A 6,539-nucleotide genomic window follows, 5' to 3' on the forward strand; every position below is an offset into this window, starting at 1 on the left:
ATTTAAGGGGGACTGTATTCTCTCTGTACCCACTGTATATATACACACACACACACACATATATATATATATATATATATATATATATATAATTTGTGTGTGTATGTGTTACGACTAACAAGGTCATATTCAGAAGACAATGAAACCGAAACCAAATAGCGTTGAAACAGGAAGTGAAGTAAACAAAATAACGGTCCGCATAACAGAACATAAACCTGACAATAAGATCGTTAGGCTATCGTTAGCCTATATGTATAACAGTTAGCCTAGTTGTAATCTGTTCTTCTAATCTGATTGGACAAGAGACTTTCTATTGATATTTCCACCTGTGCGCGTTTTAGACGGGCTGTCAGTCAGTGCAGTTACATTGTTGCGCCACAAGGTGGTGGAAAGGGACTGTCTTTAAACCATTCATTCAACTACATGTTCAAATCGCACACGCTCAGTCGATCTCTCTCTTATTCACTGTCTGTTTAGGCTTGTTAAGTGCAAATCTACAGAGCCTCTGTACAAATCAGCATGGTACACATTGTTATCATTACTAACTTGTTTAATATTCAGTCCACATGCATGAAGTGTAAAACGAGAAGGGCATAACCTTACGAAAAAAGAAAAAATGAAAAAATCGCGGTTGCTGTGGTTCTTGCATTCCTCTGCGGTTTGCTCGTCAATAGCGCGGTATTTTCGATATTGCGGTTATCGCGACAGCCCTAGTGGTGAGATATTCCTCAAATGTATATTTTGTTTGAAAAAAAAGATAGTCATACTGGTTTGGGACAACATGATGGTGAGTAAATAAAGAATAATGGGTGAATTATTTCTTTAAACAAAAGTGCTTTGTTGACTAAAGGCGACCAGACCACTTGTTCACAAGGGAACGAGTGTGAATATGAGCACCTTCAACTGAAGCCACATCATTTGCCTTGTATATTTGCGAGTCAGGTTTGTACACTTTTTGTAATTCAACAACCTGTTTAACTTTCCCTGTTTGCTCATGTACAGCATCCCGCAGTTCTCACACTTCCTCCCTGTTAAATGGAAAGGTAGTATTCTGTTCCCTTCTTGAGTGCACTTCACCATAAATATGCTTAAGTCCTCTTATTGACATAGTGTCCGATGCAACCAGTTTGTCCCTTTAAATCCAGTTAATCCAGATGACATCCTACCACGGACACTAGTCAGTTACCTACAAATATTTGTTTACTTGGTTGGCGTGAGCTGTTTGCTTTGAGAAGCACCTTTTGAGTGGATAAACAGCTGACACAAGTAAACACAAGCATGTGACTTGAAATACCCTAACTACTGATTCTAAACCTGTTGAACAGGCTTTTTATTACTTATTATTGTCAGAGATAGTAGATTAAGATAACAATTCTTGGTAAAAGAGGAGATATCAATTCAAACCTGTCTTTCCCACATGATCACCACAGTGTTTCCGGAGCAGTATTGTGACCATAGACATTATATAGACCTTAGAATATATCTCATGTAGCATCTGTGACAGGAAACAAGCTTCCTTTGATAATGTTGGAGACACAGCTGGGCCTTTTGTAAAGACCAGGCCTACTGTACTGTCACCTTCAATGGAAAAGGCGACTGGAGCCCTCTGATTTGATATGATGGCTCCTTGACTCCGTTTCTTCTCCTTGATTGCACACACCGTCTCCTTCTCAATGTGGTGTTAAGGTGAATGTGCCTCTGCAAGCTTCTAGCACGTTATGCCAGTGGCGTGTGTTGCAACGGCTGCAGGTTAACTGCAGGATCCATCTCTGATCTGACAGGCTTTCGCTGGGTGAAACCAACCACCCAAAGAAGCTTTGTTCAGTGTGAAGTCTAATATATGTTACACTCAGAGCTCCAGCTGCTGACGTGAGAGCTTGTCCCCTCAGACTTTATACTAAGGGCCTGGAGAATCATTTGAATTTATATATGAAAAGATGTTTCTGTAGGAACTGTATTGGCATTTATGGTACTTGAAATAAAATGGATAACCTTCTACTAAAATTAAATATAAATCTTTTACACATTATACATACACAATATTTTATTAAAACAAAATATTGAAAGATTTAAATAAACAATATAATATATTATGCTATTATTCAAAAATATATATAATATTGTATCTATAGAAATGTTTTAATACATATATGTATATGTTATGCTGAACATGAATAAAATGCTAATTCTAATATATGGAATTTCTATGTAGAGATATTTTTGTTAAAGTTATATATAGTGCGTTTTTTAATTTAGTTACTTATGTTTATAATAAACAGTCTTTTAGAGCAATATTTTATATTAAAATTATTTATATATTTCTTTATTTTGCGTTGCTACTAGCAGATGGCCTATGATTTCACATATCTGTTAGTCAGACATGCATTTTTTCTCACGTTTGCTCATTCTGCTGATGTTGTGCCCCTATATTTGCTGACTCGCATGATTCAGGCTGTTAGTCAAACAAAGGCTGACGTTTAAGTGATGATGAAAAAATCATTGCCGCTCTTTTAGTGTTCTTTTGTTCTTTGTTTTAACCACCGCTCCACAATCAGCCATTGAAACCAGAAGCTAAGCAAGCAGAGCAGAAAGGAGAAGTGGAGGCTTTTCAAACATGTGTGTTGTAAATCTGCGCTGGTCTGTTGTGTCAGACAGTCTGAGTCATTGTTGTGGCAGATGTCTGTCCAGGCACCTTTGACCCCTTTGCTTGAGGCCACAACTGCCCTGTCTAGGAGAGCTGGAGAGAGGCTATTAAACGACAGGCTCTGTTTTGCATTTGAAAGTGTTGACATGTTTCAATTAAGATGCAGATGTTGTTAGTCTTTGTCTTTGCTTTTCTGCCTACTGAATTTAACATTGTTCACCTCTCTCAAACTATGAAAATGTGTGAAACCTGTGTCTGTGTGTGTGTGTGTGTGTGTGTGTGTGTGTGTGTGTGTGTGTACGTAAGTCCATTTCTGTATCTAGTAGAAATTGAGGGTGTTCTTTTAATATGCAGCTCATTAATTCAAGTTTTTCCCCCCATATTCATTAGTGCTAATATACCATCACCACCTGGACCAGCTGGGGACAGCAGTGAGTGAGGATGTGTGGGAGTGTCTATGTGTGTGCAAACACTTGCAGAACGTTTGGCTGTTTTAATCCAAACCTTAATTCGATTCTACGCCCCTCTCCGGGCTCTTTTCACATTAGTTATGTCTGAATTTGCCTACTTTCAGAGTATGTGATGCATTGGATAAAAAATGACTTCTCAATTAACAAAGTGCATTTTTAAGTATGCATGTGTGTTACCGCTCAATTGTATGTTTTTAAAAGAAGTCTGTACTCTGTATTTGATCAAATACAGTGAAAAAACTATTTAATATAATTGTTTTCTATTTTAATATATTTTAAAATGTCATTTATTTCTGTGATGGTAAAGCTGAATTTTCAGCATCATTACTCCAGTCTTCAGTGTCACATGATCGTTCAGAAATCATTCTAATATGATGATTTGATATATATATATTTTTTTTTTTTCTTTTACTAAAGAATATGAATGACCCCAACATTTTTTCAACAGTAGTACTACATATACCATATTGCCATTGTCATGTGACCTACAATGTCAGACGTGTTGCTATTTTCCGCCATTTATGAATATGACTCCTACTAATTTGACTCCTTCTAAAGTATCCGCTGAATGTGCAGTTCAGTAAATTATCCAGGTGTTTTTGCCTATTGTTTATGAACACTGCATATTTTAACATATTACTTAAGTGCTTTACATTCTGTTTAGTAGCAAAGTATGCATATTAATTTGCTAGTTTAAAAAGAACCCTTGAAATGGGACAATTGAAATGGCACTAACAACCATATTTACATAATATGACATTTAAAAAGGGGATATTCAAGAAAAATCCAGTGACATTAAGCAGAAAAGGAATGCTTTTTTCTGTGGAATAATATGTGCTGATGCATTGTTCACACTAAGACCAGGAGCGCGAAAGATTTAATTTCATGTTCACTTTCACAGTGTGGTCATATTAGCAAAATTTCAGCGAAATTTCACTTGCAAAAACCAGTTCATTGTCTGTTGTAAACCTTTCGGCCTTACACAAAATTCCTGATCACGTGGATTCTTATTGAAATTTTGGATTTTACCCTTGAAAATTCACTGTAAATGTGACCACAGCTTAAGACAAAAAAGACCAAAAATGTGTTCCAGTTCCAGTCATTGTTTTAGGAAACCAAGAAATAAGAATTGTAATGTTTTGCGCTGTGATCCTGAGCTTCAGACATGACCTTCACACACTCCCAGAAGGCAGTGTCATGACTACTATTGTTCTCCTCTGTATTCGATGCTTCCCGAAATAAGACACCTTTGACCTCTCGTGTGATGGTCTGTTCCTTCTCAGAAAATGCCCATGCAGAAACAAGGCCCTTTGGGTGGAAGGCTGCAGCACCTTCTGTTCTGTGCAAAAAAAAAAAAAGTGTGTTCTTTCTTTATTAAAGAGCCAAGACTGTGAGAATATCTCTCTACTGTACAACATCTGTTTCCTCTGAAGATAATCTGAGGCTTACATGATCCTCAAACGGACAGCTGTTTCACTGAGAGAGTACAGAAAAGACTGATTTACCACTTTCTTCTAGAAGTCTCCTTAGGGAAGTGTCCAGGCGAGGTGCCCGGTGTCATCTTTGTGTAAATCAATGCTAGGTACGCTAACAGAGCCGTCACTATTGTGTTAACCCCGTTGTGTTGGATAAGTCTGGCGTTGCATAACTTTTTTTAGCCTCAGTGGAATGGATTATCATCACTATGAAGCTATGATGTTAGCGTGTAATACCATGTGTACAGCAACACCTGAGGCCTGGATTTAAGTTTTCGCATCAAGCAGTTTGATGGATAATATGGGACTCAAATGTGATGCCTTCAGCTAAGCGAGTGATTTGCACACAAGTAGGACACATTCCTGGATCAACATCCTTCCTTTGACCTCAAACAACATTCCTGTCAAACATGCATTAGTTTTCTATAATAATGTAATGTAATATAATGTAGTATAGTATAGTATAATATAATATAGTATAGTAGAGTAGAATAGATATTGTCTAATCATAAGCCTACCAATTGCATCAGAGGGCTCTGATTGGCTGATAGTGTAATTTTTTTGTATTTATGTTATAGGTTTTATGATTATTTTGCATTTAATTTAATAATTTTAGTTAATTTTAATTTAATTTAAATAATTTAATAGTTTTAGTTGTTAAATATTACCATTGATGTTTTATTACAGTTTTAGTTTATATGTGTTTATTTTTTATGCTTCAACTGAAACTTATTTCAGTTAGTTTGTTTTTCATAAAACATTTATATGTTATCTTATTTGAGCTTTATTTTAATGAACGAAAAAGGTGTTTAATAGTTTTGGTCTTAGTTAAGGGTAGTGTTGTCACGGTACCAAAATTTCAGTATTCGGTACCAATATCAGTGAAAATCCATGGTTCTCGGTACCAATTTCGGTACCAAAGCAAAACACAAAAACATGCTAATTAAAAAATGTGACTATACTTTAATCCAAACTGTGTACATATTTAATTTAAAGAGCTTTTGAAAACCTAGAGTTATTCAGCCAAGAATAACAACCAAGTTAGCTAAAAAAAAAAAAAACTGCTTTTCTGACTGATATTACACAAACAATGTTAACCATTTGTACATTCTCTAACCTTTTGGATAGCGCATCAAGAACTGGGTTGACCGGGTACTCGGTACCACCGGTACTTAAAAAAAAAACCTGGTACCGTAACGTTTTCATTTTTTTTAGTACCGACTTGGTACCGAAGTACCGGGTCTTTTGACAACACTAGTTAAGGGTAATAACCCTGATAATAATATACAAATGACATTGATCCATGAACATGTGCACCTTGTCCTGGATGAGCACTGACAGTATAATTAGCAAATCAAAAGCTTGCATCCTGAGAAGCCTTTGGACAAATTAGTTGAATCTGATTCATGCAGATAGTGGAAGTACTTTTAATATCATCTTTCATTCCTGCAGTCTTTTTATGGTGTTTGTCCAATGATCCGGCTCACAACAACAAATTTCTTTCTCAAGTGTACGACCCTCTTAGTGTATCTACTGCAACTAGTTTTGCTGAAATCAGTTTTTCTGGCTTCTATTGTAAAGGGGTCATATGAAGTGATTTCAATTTTTCTTTTCTCTTTGAAGTGTTTCAAACTCTTGGTGCGTAAAGAAGATCTTTAAAGTTGCAAATACTAAAGTCTCAAATCCAAAGAGATATTCTTTATAAATAAAAGCTTGCATCCTGAGAAGCCTTTGGACAAATTAGTTGAATCTGATTCATGCAGATAGTGGAAGTACTTTTAATATCATCTTTCATTTCCTGCAGTCTTTTTATGGTGTTTGTCCAATGATCCGGCTCACAACAACAAATTTCTTTCTCAAGTGTACGACCATCTTAGTGTATCTACTGCAACTAGTTTTGCTGAAATCAGTTTTTCTGGCTTCTATTGTAAAGGGGTCATATGAAGTGAT

General features: G+C 36.1%; 1 protein-coding gene across 1 annotated transcript in view; it reads left to right on the forward strand.

Annotated features, from left to right (window-relative positions):
- The window catches only part of LOC107582922 (protein TANC2-like), a 143,218-nt gene that overhangs the window by 6,524 nt on the left and 130,155 nt on the right, over nucleotides 1-6,539 (forward strand). The gene's annotated exons all lie outside the window — the stretch shown is intronic.

This window comes from Sinocyclocheilus grahami, unplaced genomic scaffold (genome assembly GCF_001515645.1).
Source record: "Sinocyclocheilus grahami isolate Dianchi unplaced genomic scaffold, SAMN03320097.WGS_v1.1 scaffold48.1, whole genome shotgun sequence".
In the NCBI taxonomy this organism is placed as follows: Eukaryota; Metazoa; Chordata; class Actinopteri; order Cypriniformes; family Cyprinidae; genus Sinocyclocheilus; species Sinocyclocheilus grahami.